The 15,704-nt window shown below is 41.3% G+C and overlaps 1 long non-coding RNA gene across 1 annotated transcript; it reads left to right on the forward strand.

Annotated features, from left to right (window-relative positions):
- Positions 1–1,020: 1,020 nt before the first annotated feature.
- Positions 1,021–15,087, forward strand: LOC147004426 (uncharacterized). The gene is made up of 6 exons (XR_015047458.1): positions 1,021–1,132; positions 3,610–3,845; positions 9,235–9,436; positions 9,654–9,983; positions 11,451–11,534; positions 12,480–15,087. It is a non-coding gene; the product is annotated as an uncharacterized LOC147004426 (long non-coding RNA).
- The last annotated feature ends 617 nt before the right edge of the window (positions 15,088–15,704 follow it).

The raw sequence follows: 15,704 nt of genomic DNA on the forward strand, positions 1-15,704 counted from the left end.
CACCCCCAACTATGTAACGAATTTGAGGCCAACCTGGGATCTCTGCAACAGCAATGATATTGCTGTTACACACAGCACATTATATGACATTGGCCTTCTCAATTTCTCCTCTCTTCCTCTAATGCTTATATTCACATTTATTTATTTTCCTGATTTAATTTAAATTTAAAATTTGTTTAAATTTAGATACTTTTTTCACTAATCTCTCAGTTCATTAATTCTGTTTTCATCTTCTAAAATTATTATTATTGTTTATGGTTTCACTGCCTGTGTGTGCCACAGCATGTGTGTGGAGGTCAGAGGAATACTGGGTACTAAATTCAGGTTACTGGGTTTACGTAGCAAGTGTGTTTGTCCACTAAGCCCTCTTGCCAGTCTCTCTCTTCTCTGGTTTATTGGCTTTCAAACTATCCATTGAATTTCATAGATACAAAACCATATATGTGTATGTTTAGATTATGAAGTAGCATTTGTTTTCAGGTATTATAGAATCACAGTCAGTTGTGAAAATAGTAGAGAAAGTTTCCACATATTCATATTCCAGCTTCCCCAATGTGACCCTACAGTGACCCTATAATAATGCAGGGTTGAATAACGATATTGATTGGTACCGTGCTGATATGGTACAGATTTCAAAGGGTTTGAATACACTCATATCATCAGTCTCTTTGTATATAGTTGTGATGACATTTATTAAAACTATAGGTTCATATAGCCACCACTGTAAGTATCATACAGAGTTGGCCCACCACTACAAAAGAACTCCTCCATGCTGTGCCTCACTGCCTCTTCATGCAGCTGTAATTGCCCTCCCTTCTCTTCTCCCCTAGTAACTACTTATATCCATCCCATCTTTCTCTAACTGGCTGTAGCTTTGAGAGATGAACATAACAAACAACAGTGCACAGCACCTGTGGCCCTTCGAGACTAATCCTCTCCCTTAGCACTGTGATTTAAAGCTCAGTCTGAGTCACGTGCCTCTCGGCTTACCTCATTTCATCTCTAAGTAGTGTTGGTTGTATAACTAGAGGTTGTTTTGTCCTCCCATTGATGGACAGCTGTGATGTATCTGGAATTTGTGAGGTTGCACAGAGCCGCGTGAACAGCTAGGCGACCTTTCTGTATGGACAAGGTGATTGTTATTGTGTCTTTAATTTTCTAGACCCACAAGCTGATTTATAGGATGGCTGTACCATTTTACACTGTCACCTGCATTATCCTAGAGATCTAAACTCTCTGCATCCTTGTCTGCATTTAGCGTTGTCAGAGGATTTTATTTTGCATGTTAACCATTCTGTCAGGCATCTGATTGTTTCTCGCATGGGTTTGAGCTGTATTTCTCCTCAAGTGTTTCTTTGATATTTTTCTACTATTTCCTAACCAGGCTGTTTTCTTACTGTTGGATTTAGGAAACTCTTTATATATTCTGGATACAAGTGGCCTGTGAGATATATGGTATGCAGGTATTTTTTTTTTTTCAGCCAGAGATTTTTAGCTTGTGCTTAGTTTTGATTTCTAAAAGTTCTACTACATTCCATTCCCAAACTCAGCTCTATCAATTCTTCAGAAACTCTCCCACTCTCCCCATTAAGTCCCATTTAAAAGCCTTTCTTAAAAAATTAATTCACCTTTATGAATGATAGCATTTAAAGCTCTGAATATGCCCTCTGTGCCTGTTGTTGATTCTCCTTCCTTTCATGACTTCCTCATGTGCTTTGTTATTTTCCAGTATCAATCTGCCTTTGTTGGAGTGTAATCTTAGAAACCCTGCAGAGCCTACCTGGGGTGATGGCAATGGCATTCTGCAAGGGAAGTGTTGCATTTGCTCAGGTGGCAGCCACAAACACCACATCTTGTGCTTTGACACCTACGGAAAGTTTGCAGGATGCCACAGTCAAGAATTTATACACCAGAGGGTGTTGGGAATATCTTTAATGTGCCTCTGAAGATGAAGGTTTTTGTTCATTTGTTTTGAATTCTGCACTGCATCCTCTGGCTGAAACGTTGCATTTCAGTTCTGATTTCCTGCCTCCAGGGCCCAAGACTTATCTGCTGTTTCCAGGCAGGCAGGGCTCTGCAGGCGGGGCTAGGCAGGCGGGGGCTCGCAGGCACGCCCCTTCCTGTGGCATCTCCAGCTCATTTCAGTCTCACTGGTTTTTATTTCTCCTGTTATTGTTACCGCCTATGGGTTTTCTGAGCTCATCTCTTTGTCTAAAAAAAAGTATGTCATTAAAAAGAATAACTGTATAAATACCTGTCTTAGTTTCACTCCTCATATTTAGTACCAGAGGAGTTTTTAAATTATCTAGATGACTATTTTGCCTAATAACTATTTGTAACAAAAACTTACAAAACCACATACTAATTCCTATAGTTAGGCAGGGCCTGTTAATATGATGAATATGCAAGGCCTTGCTTGGCTAATGTTATGACAGCTTAATGCAGGCTAAAATCATTTGAGAGAAAAGAACTTCAGTTGAGGAAATCCTTCCGTAAGGTTAGGCTATAGGCAAGCCTATAAGATAATTTCTTAGTGATGGATGTAAGTAGGGCCATCCTTGGCTGGTGGTCCTGGGTTCTGTAAGAAAGTAGGCTGAGCAAATCATGAACAAGCTAGTAAGCAGCACCCCTCCATGGCCTCTGCATCAGTTCCTGCCTCCAGGATCCTGCCGTGTTTAAGTTTCTGTTCTGACTTCCTTTGATGATGGGCTACCACAAGGAAGTATAAGCTAAATAAACCGTCTTCTCCCAGCTTTCTTTAAGTCATTGTGTTTAATCACAGCAATAGCTACGAGGATAGTGGGGTATTGCTGGGACAGACCTGATCCTGGCTTTATTGAGAGGATTGTAGAAGGACTTCGGAAGCTTGGCCTAGAAAGTCACTGAGCGTTGATGGCTCAGTGGGCTATTCTGTGGAAGCTTGAAGATAAGAATGTTTAGAGCAGTACAGATGATGGAGGTCTGGCTTGCGAACTTTCAAACAGAAGTAAAATGCTTCATTTATTTTTGATCTTACAGAATCTCACAGTTGAAAGATTTTGAACTTTTAAAGAGTTTTTTTTTTTTGAATTTTTAAGAGACGTTACATTTTAAAAGAGATGATATTTTAAAGAGGCTGATTTTTTTTCAGTGTTTAAATTGTTAAAGACTTTTAAGAGTTGGAATTTTTATAGTGGGATGTTAATATTAACGTGTGATCTTGGGAATGAACTGGAAAGAGTGATGTATTTGTGTGTGGAGCCAACCAAGAGTCAATTGTGTTGGTTAGTTTTCTGTCACCTTGACACAAGATAGAGTCTTTTGAGAGATAGGAACCTCAGTTGAGGAAAAGCTTCCATGGATATGGCTTAAGGCAAGCCTGTGGGGCGTTTTCTTAATTAGTGATTGATGCCTGTGATGACTATTTTTGGTTGTCGACTTGACTACATTTGGAATTAAAAGGCAAAAATAGAGGGAATACCAGTGAGGAAGTTTTGCTTAATTTGAAGTAGGGAGATATCTGGGTCTTTACAGTAGAAAGAAAGACCTTTAATCCAGACTTTGAGGCAGGAAGACATATCTTCAATCCAGATATTTAATCCTGATCTAATGGACACATGCCTTCTACAGGAAGCCTAAATAAGGACATGGAAAAAGGAAGTTTTTGTTCTTTGCCTGCTTGCTCTCGCCTTGCTATCAAGTCCATTCCTTCAGTGGCATTAGAGCCTATTTCTCTGGATTTCAGCACATACAGAAAACCAGCTGAGACATCCAGCCCTGTGAACGGAGCAACTACTGGATCCTTGTACTTTCCATTCTCAGCCAGCCATTGTGGCATTAGCGGAACTAATCCAACAGTGCAACGTGTAAGTCGTCCTGTGTGTGTGTGGATAGATAGCTAGATAGCTAGATAGACAGACAGATATTCATTCTATAAATTCTATCACTCTAGAGAAACCTGGCTAGTACAATGTGGGAGGAGCCCAGACCATTGTGGGTGGGGCCAGTGCTGGGCTGATGTTCCTGGGTTCTGTAAGAGAGCAGGCAGAGAAAGCACTTCAAAGTAAGCCAGTGAGCAGCAACCTTCCATGACTTCTGCCACAGCTCCTGCCTCCAAGTTCCTGTCCTGTATGAGTTTCTGTCCTGATTTCCTTTGACTAGACTACATTGTAGAAGTGTAAAACAACAACAACAAAAAAACCAAAACCAAACCAAAACAAAAAAACCTTTTGTCTCCAACTTGCTTTTGGTCATTGTGTTTAACCACAGCAACAGTCACCCTGACTAGGACAGTTACCACAGTCTCTTTCTAAGCCTAAATCACGTTCCACTTCTTTGCTCCAGTCTAATTTCTTAAATCATTCACATTTCTTGAGTCTTTTTACTATTTAAGTTATAGTCGTTACATATTCCTCTCAGCCATCCCTGGGCCTACGCTCCTCTAGGATGAGAATCAAACCAGAGAAAAATGATAGAGAAAAACATTTAACCATCTAAGGCAGTGGTTCTCAACCTTCCTAATGCTGTGACCCTTTAATGCAGTTCTTCACGCTGTGGTTTCCCCAGCCATTAAATTACTTTTGTGGCTACTTCATAACTGTAATTTTGCTACTGTTTCCATACTATTATCATAATGTAAATATCTGTAGTTTCTGATGGTCTTAGGCAACCCCTGTGAAAAGGTTGTTTGACCCACAAAGGGATCAGGACTCACAGGCTAAGAACTGCTGATCTAAGGAGTACCCAGGAAACTGGAGTGAATGTTGAGATGGTTTGTGTATACTTGGCCTAGGGAATGACACTATTGGGAGGTATGGCCTTGTTGGAGTAGGTGTGTCACTGTGGGTGTGGGCTTAAGACCCTCATCCTATCTGCCTGGAAGTCAGTCTTCAACTAGGACCCTTCAGATGAATATGTAGAACTCTCATGTTTGCCTGCATCATGCCTGCCTAGATGCTGCCATGCTCCCACCTTGATGATAATGGGCTGAACTCCTGAACCTGTAAGTCAGCCCCAAATGTATGTTGTCCTTTATAAGACTTGCCTTGGTCATGGTGTCTGTTCACAGTAGTAAAACCCTAACTAAGACAGATGTGAATACATTAAGAATGTTCACAGATGCGTGAGTGAGGATAGCATTAAGGAGGAAACCAGTGGTTGTCATCTAGAAAAATTTAGAAAAAAATACCAGGGGCAAGAGTTTGATAGTGTTTCTCCATTTGGGGACAAGGTTGAAGAGATCTAGTCTAGGACTTCCAGGCCCAGGATCATTCGCTATGCTTCCCTGGAGCCTGAGTCAAAATGCCTTTTGGATATGCTTTCTCAAATCAACAGCAGACAAAAAACTGTCTGATGAAAACTTTCCTTGCTCGGGTGTTCTGCATGGCAGACATGACATTTTGGTCTCTGAGAACAAATTTCTTTCTTGTAATTACTAAGCTGGCATTCTGGTTTGCATATGCTTCCTGCCCGGACTATTACTGATACAAGGTCAAAGTTAGCATTTGTCCAGCTGAGGAACAGACTGAAGATAGGTCAAGGGCAGTTGACCGGCCTCCAAGCTTTGGATAGCCTCCAAACTAGTGCCTGAGCTGGCAGCACTGAATGACGTAGGGACCTTTGGTAAACGTTTATTCCTGGCCCTAACTCCAGCCCTTTCTGGGTCAGAATGGAGGGGAAGTCGGAAGAAGGGATAGAGGATCTGTGCTTTCCACAAAGGCCTTTGATGGTTCTTAGGCAGCAGATTAGGGAAACACTGTCCAAGATCATTTTATCATCCATCTTTCTCCAGCCAGAATGTGCACTTTTCAAATTCTCCTCTGTTCCAAAACAATGAGTCAGGTTACAGGAGACTTAATTGAGTTTAATGCAATCCCCAGTACTGTAGGCTTAATCATCCCTTGGGTAATTGCATTTTGAAATAAGAGCTTGTTAGTACAGATAAATCCCTTCTGCATTAGGGCTTTCTCATCTTTTGGAGCAAGGAAGGTCAGTCTCTGATCCAATGCCCTTGCAATGAGTCTTCTGCACCCGAATCCAGTCTTTTTCCTATCCATCTTTGTTATAAAACATATGTTCCCAAGGTGCAATAGGAGCTGGCACCAGCTTCCTCTATCCATAACTTCAATTGACACTGGAAGATTCCTGAGGCCTTCACTCAGGACCCACCCTCCCCACAGGAACATCTACTTCCTTCTGCTTTTCTAATAAAAGAGGAACCATCACTAGTGTCGGGGTCTTGGGACACCAGGATTCAGGGTCCCTGCTCTATTGATGAGGAGGGGACTTGATGATCTCTTACCTTCTGCTTACTATTACTCAACTCAGAAATCAATAGGAATTAGCTAAGGATGGAGTGCTTCTATAAGCTAGGAAGTGACTTTCACCCAAGAATCAGAGTGGATTTGCTTTTACAGTAGCTGTTCTGGAGAACATTTTTCTCCAAATTCTTCTTGTTTCTATAATACTCATGAGTAGGCTTTTATTATATTTTAGGGTAAAAAGAACAAGTGGGAAGGCTTAAAGAGACACACTGACTACTGAGCAAACCTATGCCACGGAGCCCTCACCTTACCAGTGCAGGGTTAGAAAGTATAATTACCATCAGCACGTAGGTTTAACATCTCTGTGAGAGGATGGTAACAACCATGGCTGCAAATTCCATCCATTGAATTCTTATTCTATTCAAGAAATATTAGGATTTGACAACCCTGAATCCTAATTTGTGCAAGGCATTTTTGAAAACAGAGATGGCAGGTTTTGCATGAGTTAGGGCTATTTGAAGATATACATATTCAATATCCATTGAGGTAAAATCCGGGAACAGCACTGAAAGCCACTTGGGATGTGATCACCAAGTCGGCATCCTCTGCATCGTGAAGAACTTACTAATGCATTTCTGTCCCTTAGGACTGAGTACTGACTCAGGCAAGCACAGAGTTTACAGTACTGACTCAGGCAAGCACAGAGTTTACAGGCAATGGATAGCAAAAGTATTCCTCCCAGAGAGCCTTGCGCTGCCAATGACAGAGCCACCTGCCAGGGCCTTAGTGATAAACATTTACATGCTGAAGCAGCCACCTTGAATGATGTTGAGCAATAGATTTTGGTTTTTTTGATTTTTCTAAACTGGTACATTTCAGGGTGAATCCAACACCATCTCATTAGTATATTTCTATGTGACATCAACTATTTTCTACTTCCAGAAAGAAAAATCACTTATAACTTAGGCAGGCCACTGAATAAAGTATACTGGAGTTAAGTGAAGGGTTAAACTAGTTTCTCTCCTTTCTTCCTAACTATGAAAATGTCATAAAAAAGTACATAATGATTCATTCATCTGGCATGGTATAAGACATATTACAAATACTTATATCTACTTATAAATTGTTTCTGGCTCCTAAGTTCCAGCCTTATGGAACAGGTATATCTACAAAACTTTTACCACTGCAAAAAATGGCTACATTGTGATATATGTTATCCATACACACATACACACACACACACACATATACCTCATATACACATATAAATGGTATTTAAAGTTATAATAACCATGCAATCATGACATCAACCTAGTCACAGTCTAGTGAGTGCAGGGTAGGAATAACCCCTGAGCATATGAACACAAGAATCTGAGGTCACCTGAGATTATGACTTTAAACCGGGTGGTGGGGTACAAACAAAGACAATCAAAAAGTAAGTGCAGAGATGTGCAACTTGTTCTTCATGTGGGTCTGGAACACCTGGAGCAGGGCCTATCCCCAAAGATCTTGCCTGTACATGGGATATGGTCTTCTAGCTGGGCTGCCTTGTCTGGCCTCAGTGGGAGAGAATGGGATGGCCCTAGTCCCACAGACTTGAAGTGCCTCGGTGGGGGGATACCCAGAGTGGTCCCCACCTGCTCAGAGGAGAAGGGGTAGGGAATGGGGGAAGGATTGTGGGAGGGGTGACTGGGATGGTGACAGTGAGCAGGAGGTAAAGTGAATAAGTAAAAATAAATAAATAAAAACCTTAAAAAAGCATAAGTGTAAAGAAAAATGTAGGTGAGGAAGCTGGCGAATACTAAAGTATTTATGGAACAAAAGGGATTAGAGGAAAGTGCACTTCAGAGATCTCTTGGCAGTGTGGACTACAGATCTCAGAAGGATGCCCTGAGCGGGCCACTCAACCCCCATTTGGTGGCAGGAAGAGTTCGCTGTGGGCTTGTAAGCCAGTGCCTGGCTACACGCAAGCCTGCTGCTCCTGAACCACATGGTTCCCTACAGGCCTTTTGTTGTATTCTGTCTCTAGGAGTCCCCTAGGGAACTTTAGAGTTCTTTCCTACCGATACCTTTGACCCTGTTCCAGAGCGCAGTCACCCTAAACACATGTCTAACAGATGTCCAAGAAAGATACATGTAATCAGAGCCCATCTGAGGCCCCAATGAACTCAGTCCAATCAGATGGGAAGCTCAGCTCTTACACAGGGGAGACAAGGGCTTGTGTGGAAGAGAACCATTCACAGCAGAGGAGAAGATGGTGTGGGGGTGTGACTTCCAGGTCAGCACAGACGTTAGAGTCCCAATGTCTGGGCTTCAGTCACAGTTCTGCCATTAACTGGCCATAGTATTGAGTCATCTTGACAACATTGTGTGTCCACGTAGTACCTCAGGGTCTAGAGTCACTGAACAAAAGTTTGTTGAATGATCTAGTGAATAAATGAATGACTGCTCAGAATTTTTTCTTCTGTTTCTGCAAGATGCAAATACATGCAAATAGAACGCTGTATAGTGACTGTAGAAGTTTTGTTTCATTTGTTGGTGAAGACAATACACCTGTCAATTCTACAAAACCCACAAAAGCCTCAAAATCCCAATAATTTTTTAGTGGATCTAGTTATAATGGCAGATCTGGGATTATAAGTCTGCTTATGTCAAGCTGAGTATATGCCCAATCAATATGGTTCTAGAATTCTGCCACATTTCCTTCAAAATCAGGCATGTGCTACATCCTCGAGCTGGCGGGCACTGAATTGGGACACAGGACTGACAGCAAAGCGAGCAAAGGAAAGGGGCTATAAAATATTTTTTTCATAAAGTTCTTATAAACAAATTTCAGAACAATATTTTTTAGATTATGCTTTTTGTTAATATTTTTGTGTGAAGATACTCTTATAAAATAAGATTGCTTAAGCAAGAATGCCATTGTTTGGTATATGATCCTTCCTTATGAGTTGTGGCCATGGAGCATGCTGAAGCTCTCAATACACTACAGGCTGTTACCGTTGCTCTTGGGTGCCTACCAGAACTACATGGTAAAGACCCCATCGCTGAATAGAGCACACACTTTGGATACAGGACACAGAGAAATCACGCTGGAACTGAGCAGGAAGCTTCCTGACTTCTAGTTTGTATTCCTAACAGCGGAAGGTGCTATGCCACAGGCTGTTGGAGAAGAAAAGTAATCAGCTTACCAGGTATGGCCCCTTGATGTTAAACTACCTAACAAGACATGGTGTAATCATGGCATAACTGTTTTGGAGGTAACCAGCCATTGTCTTAATGGATTTGAAGCCCATAGAAAAAAAAATATGTCCAGCACTTGTACTGTAAACTTGAACATAGTGTCACTTATGTTCTACTCAATGGATATGGATTTAAATGACCTTCTAAATATTTATTTTTAACTTACAGACTAATGTTGAATTCAGCATCTGTCAGGGAAACTTCCTTTTGCAGTGGGCTATGGTTATTGCAGAGACCCATAACTGATCAAAGTGCTGAAATGAGTGATTGCTGAATGCTCAGTCCTAATTGGGACATCTCTATCACCTCTGCCAAGACTCAGAGAGCATCACAGGAGAGATGAAAGATTATCAGAGTCATGGATAGGGACACGACATGGCCACAGCAGTCAGGAATATACAGCAGCTGTGACCATCTACATAAGACCTGTAAAATGGACCCTTTGCCTTCCATCACGAATACAGGAAGTGCTGCTGACTAAGCAATCCTATTTGAACTGTAAGTAAAACAAATGTGGAAGTGGGATGAGGACTAATTTGGAAGAAGGTGGTGAGAAGAAGTGGGTGTGGCTTAGAGAAGGCAGAGTGGGGGTGTGTGAATATGCTCATAATGCATTATATCCATGTCTTAAACAGTAAAAGTAATTAAAATATAAGATTATGGCAGTATAGATATTGGTTGTGAATTTACTCTTCTAGCAAGAAATAGGATGGAAACTCTATGCAACTCCTTCAATCTTCCTTCTTAAAGGTTTTCTTTAAATTCATTTATTTTTATTTTGTGTACATAGATGTTTTGCCTGCATGCTTGTAAGTGTACTGCATATGTAACCTGTGCCTGACGAGAGCATAGAGGGCACTGGATATCCTTGAACTAGATTTACAGACAGTTGTGAGCTGCTGTGTGTGCTGGGAACCTGGCTGAGGTCCTCTGGAAAAGCAGCCAGTGCTCTTAACTGTCAAGCCACCTCTCTACTACCACCCCCAACACCTTATTTAAAAGTTTAGGACTACTCCCCAAGAGAGTTCCAGATGCTTATACTAGAACTGGGTGGGTAGGAGGCCTCACTGTCACTGTCTGGTCCTTTTATCCACTAAGCTTGGCAGTTACATAAAGAGTTCAGAATAGTATAAATTAAAATCTTTTGTTAAGCCTTTCTGTTATGTTTCTCAAATGAAACAGAGCGATACAAAAATAATTTTTGTCCCGGTTGTGACATTCCTTACTAACAAGGCAAATGGATAAATCTACTCTTGAACAAAGCAAAAAGCCCCAGCTGAAATATAAATAGATACAGATGTTTATGACAGTTCCCCAGCCAGTTTAATTAACTTCACAAGTCAGCTGCCAGTTCTAAGTCAACTGCTTTGACACTTTCCATCTTCCACAGTTACTTTTTTTAAAGGGCTAGGTTGGATTTTTAATTGTACTTCAATGTTGATTTGCAAAGTTAGTTCATAAACTCAGATCAAAGCATCAGCCTGTTTTTAAAAACTTGCAGATCTGGGATGGGAATATAACTCAGTGGCTTGGTGTGTACAAGGACCTGGGTTTGATCCCCAACAGCACTGTATCATTTTTTTGTAAATTAAGCTTTAAAAAAGATTATTCAGTCTACAACTGAATTATATATGAGAGCAAAAGTTATAATATTTGTATCATCTTCAAATCCCTTGATATTTTTAGGCCGTTCTCTGATTTTTAAAATTATTTTGTCTCCCAATTCCCCTATATGATTTCTTCATATAGTTTACAATGTTTGAGTATGACCTCATTCTAAGAAAGGTGTTGAGGAAATTAATGGAACCTTATGCTTCTCCTTACACCATGGTTTGATATTTCCATATACTCAAGACTCAGTTTTCCATGGTTTTCTAGTCATTTTTATTTTTATCACGTAGGGTTCTGTTACTGCACAAATATTTGTCATCTAACACACAAATCTGAATTTTCAATGTTTCCTAGTTGATCTCCTCAAAAATCCAGGTAAACAGCAAGCTCAACCCACCTTCCCTGAGCTGTGTGTCACTCGAGCTGCAAGCACTGAAGGTATGTGCCAATGCTTTTGTGGGCACCATTCTATGAGGGCCACTCTATTCTACCCATGGGGCAGTATCAGTGTGCTCCACCCATGTCTAAGAGATTACCAACATTAGAAATGCATTGTTGCTTTCAGGCCATTATGAGTCTTGCTTAAGGATTTGCCAGCATATTTGAACCCTTGATTAGATGTTACTCAGTGCGCTTAGCACTTCCTTACACATGCCATGTACTGTGACCAGAATATCAAAAGCCAGACATATCCCACCAGGATTTATAAGACACTTAGTTGGAAGTGACTGGAATCATATGCTATGCTATTTGAACTAGGGTTGTCTTATTGATTTGAGGTGTAGAGTGTCTGTATTCTTATTGATTTGATTGATGCTAGACACACTGTGGATGAATAACTTTTCATTAGAACGTCCTAACATATTTTGTAGAGGGGTTTTGGCTTTTCTCACTGTGGTGTTTCCAGATTTAAGTACTGAACTATGTTATTCGCTTGCCATTTTGCAAATTCTTAATCCCTCTCCTCATTTTTTCTCTGCACATGGGATTGTCCTCATGAACCTCACAATAACCTTTCAGCCTGACACAATCCTATATGTCTTTCAAGGCCCAGTTCAAAAGCAGTCAAGCCTGTGCTATCCACCTTTCTGCTAACCCAAATTCCCTCCATGATCCCACAGTATGATCCCCGTATGACCACAACTAAACCATAGTTGCTTACACACAGGCCTTTCACTCTCGTTAAACACAAGCACTCTTGAAAAGGAGGACACCGTTCTCATTTCTCTATTTCCATACAGTGCTTGGTCCAGACCAGACAGTGACAGGGCCAGGCAAACCTTTCAATAATTTATCATTTGATATGAACTTCTCAGTGTGGCTGCTTAATGGTCTGAGGTTCGTGGTTCCTTGTTAAATACATAAGGACTCTTGTTACTCCAGCCAGGACATACCTCTTCTGAGCTCTGGGTTGCATACATTACTGCTAGAAGCAGCAGACTCTAGCAGCAGCCTGTACATTCCCAGTTGTAAATACTCTATCACTGCGATGATGTTTCATGGCAACATGCTGCTCATGGCAACAAAGTTACACACTGTTCAGCCTTGCCAGGCATGAGGCACTGCTGAGACGCTGCCAAAACATCAGAGTGCAGACTGAAGTGTGCCATCCAGAGACTCGACATGTGCAAGCAGACTCATGGAAACAGGTGGCCCAATGGAAGAGGAAGGCCTGATTTGGGGTTTTAAATTTATAAATTCATCAACACAATTCTAGTTCAGCCCTGGCACACCAGACCTTGTGATCTTGCATTCCTTTAAATGATGGTGCCTCTTGTCTACAGTCTGTGATGGGCATTGCCTTTGATCAGATATTGTGACTAGACACTGAGACAACAGCCTTGCCTGTTTCTTCTTTTCTTACATTTGTCTGTGTTTTGGGTTGATGCTTCAGCCACTCACTGCTGATTTTTTTGAGATAAGATAATAATGGACAGTGGGATATATGTGACTCATTATTATGATAATGCTACAATTTTCACACTAATTAATGTGTAGAGCCTTATCCAAGAAGAAGCTTCCAGAAAGGCAGACTCAAGTATGTCTGAAGAATGCAGAAATGTCTCACCAAACCAGTGAGCCAGGGGACAATGGCGATGCCTTCATCTGTGGCTCTCTAGAAAACGGGGCGATAATACATAGATGTTAAGTCAATGGCTCAAACTTTAGGCCCACCATTTCCTGTATGTGTGGCTAAAAACAAATAATTTAAGATGATTGCGCCTTACTGCCTTCGTGTGTGAACTGAAACAAAATCAAGTCACAAGGTTGCTGGGCTACTGGAAGTAATAGAGAAATTACATTTTACTCATAAGGGGGCTGACAAAGAGTAAATATTTAAACTGTCAGCTTAAAGGAATTGCATTACTAAAAACCAGCGTTGCTCATGGAGACCACCTCTATGTGGTAGAATACTTCAAAACAGAACATACGGGGATAAGGGAGGTGCTCCATTTGAGGATACTGGTGAGAGTCATCTACGTCTATGCTCGAAGTAAACACAAGTGCTCTGAACTTTAGGAGTCTAGACAGTTGGGCAGAATCAAGGCAAGGTATCAGCTTCTATCTGGACACCCTGGAAGGCCTGCAGTTCTCATCTTACAGGAGATGTCCACAGCTTTGTAACAATATATCATCCCAGGTTGATCTGTTGGAAGCGCTATTATACACATGTCCTTGCTTGCAGGGTGAGTCTTCAGATGGGGCTTCTTCTGAATGCAGCATTTGAGGGACCACTTAGAGCCTCACAGTATAAAGAGCACGCTGATGTTGCCTGAGATTGACCAAACACCAGAAGATGAAGCATAGAACAAAGCAGACTGTAGACAGTCCATCAGGAAGCCATAGACAGAGGCAGGGTTCATGTTCCATAAGGATGAGAGGTCCTTTTCGAAGGGGGAGCAGAACTGAGAAATTGTAGGTAATAGATTTGACAGGAGTGTGCGTCACTCGTGAGACAGGATGCATTAAGTATGGCTTTCACATTTTGCCTAGCATGTGTCATACGGCCATATGAATCATGTTAAGGTGTTTCAAATTTGCACCTTAAAATTTGGTTGTTTATGACTCAACAACTAAAGTGGCCTTTTTAAAAAATGTGACTGAATCATAGACTCAGGGATGGAAATGGGACCACCCACTCACTGTCTACACTTTCAAGGTAACTGGGTGAGATGTCACCACTCCAGCTCATCATTTCCTGCACTTAACCCCCACCTCATATTTCCCTTTATTTATATTTCATTCTGTCTGTCTCTCCCCACTGGGATCTGAGCTTATAGAAAGCAAGGATAGAGGTCTATTCTCTGCTCTGTGGTCTGGCTCTCAGAATACAGCCAGGCAGAGCAGGTGCTCAGTAAATAATAGACGATTAAGTGGCATTTATGGTCATGGTTTCCTGGCAACAGGCACGAGGAGGAGCTACAGAAGCCAAGCCTTAGACAAAGGAATGGGTGCAGTGGAGGTTTCCCAACTTCCAGGCAGGGCACTGTATCCACAGAGAACACAAATAGATCACATGGGAGAAGCAGGGCAAGGCTTGGGGGAGATGAAGAAAAGCCCATAAACTGCAAATTCCCTCCTTCATCTTGGGTTCTGCATTTCATTCGCTGGCCATTTCTCCTTCCTTTGCACTATGATGAAATTCACCTGTTGTAGAATTATCCTATTTCAAGAGCACAACTGAGTATCATTTCACTCCTTCACATTATTATGCAGCCACCCATGTCCCAGTTCCAAATATTCGATCACCCTTACAAGGAAGGTTTGTTCCTGTTCACAATGGATCCATAATCCCAACCCCACTTTAACTCTTGGTAACAGCTCGTCTGTTCTGTTTCTATAGATTTCTCTATCCTGGAAATCAATATTATCAATATCGTATTCAAAGTATGGCCTTTTATATGTGGAGTCTTTGATTAAGCATGTTTTTGAGGTTCTCCTGGGCTGTAACATATATCAGACTGTTAACCCTTTTAAAGAATAAATAACATCCAATTTATACAATCATATCAATTTGTCTATCCATTCACTAGTGATTGGATCCTTGTTTTGTGCACCTTTGCACTAATGTGACATTTCCATTACAAACATTTGTGTATGATGTGAGTGGCTCCTATTTCAACTCTGTTGGTTATAGACTTGAAGTAGAATCACTATTTTGTGTGTGTGTTCCTCTTACTGATGTTTCTGCTTGAGCTCCAGGGACTCTGTCAATTGACTCACAGAGAAAACCTATGGCACCTTTTAAACATATACAAAAATAATTAAGATCACTAATATATACCACACTACATAGCCAAAGCTAAGGAAATGGGCTTCTGCAGGAGGGGGAACACTGAGCTGAGCACTCCCCATATTCCCATTCTGCACAGGAGGGAATCAATTCCATCCTCAAATGGACTGGGCTGTGGTGAGTATTCGAAGGATGTAGGCATAACCACAAATACAACTGTTCTCTGTAGGTTCCACATCTGTAGATTCAGCCAACCACAATCGAAGCTGTTCAGAGACAGACATTGCTTCTGTATTAAACACATACAGGTCTTTGATTGTTACAATTTCCTAAGCCAGGGATTATGACCCTCTTTTTGGATTGAGCAACCCTTT

The sequence above is a fragment of the Mus caroli genome, unplaced genomic scaffold (genome assembly GCF_978045245.1).
Source record: "Mus caroli unplaced genomic scaffold, Mus_caroli_1 scaffold_6, whole genome shotgun sequence".
NCBI lineage: Eukaryota > Metazoa > Chordata > Mammalia > Rodentia > Muridae > Mus > Mus caroli.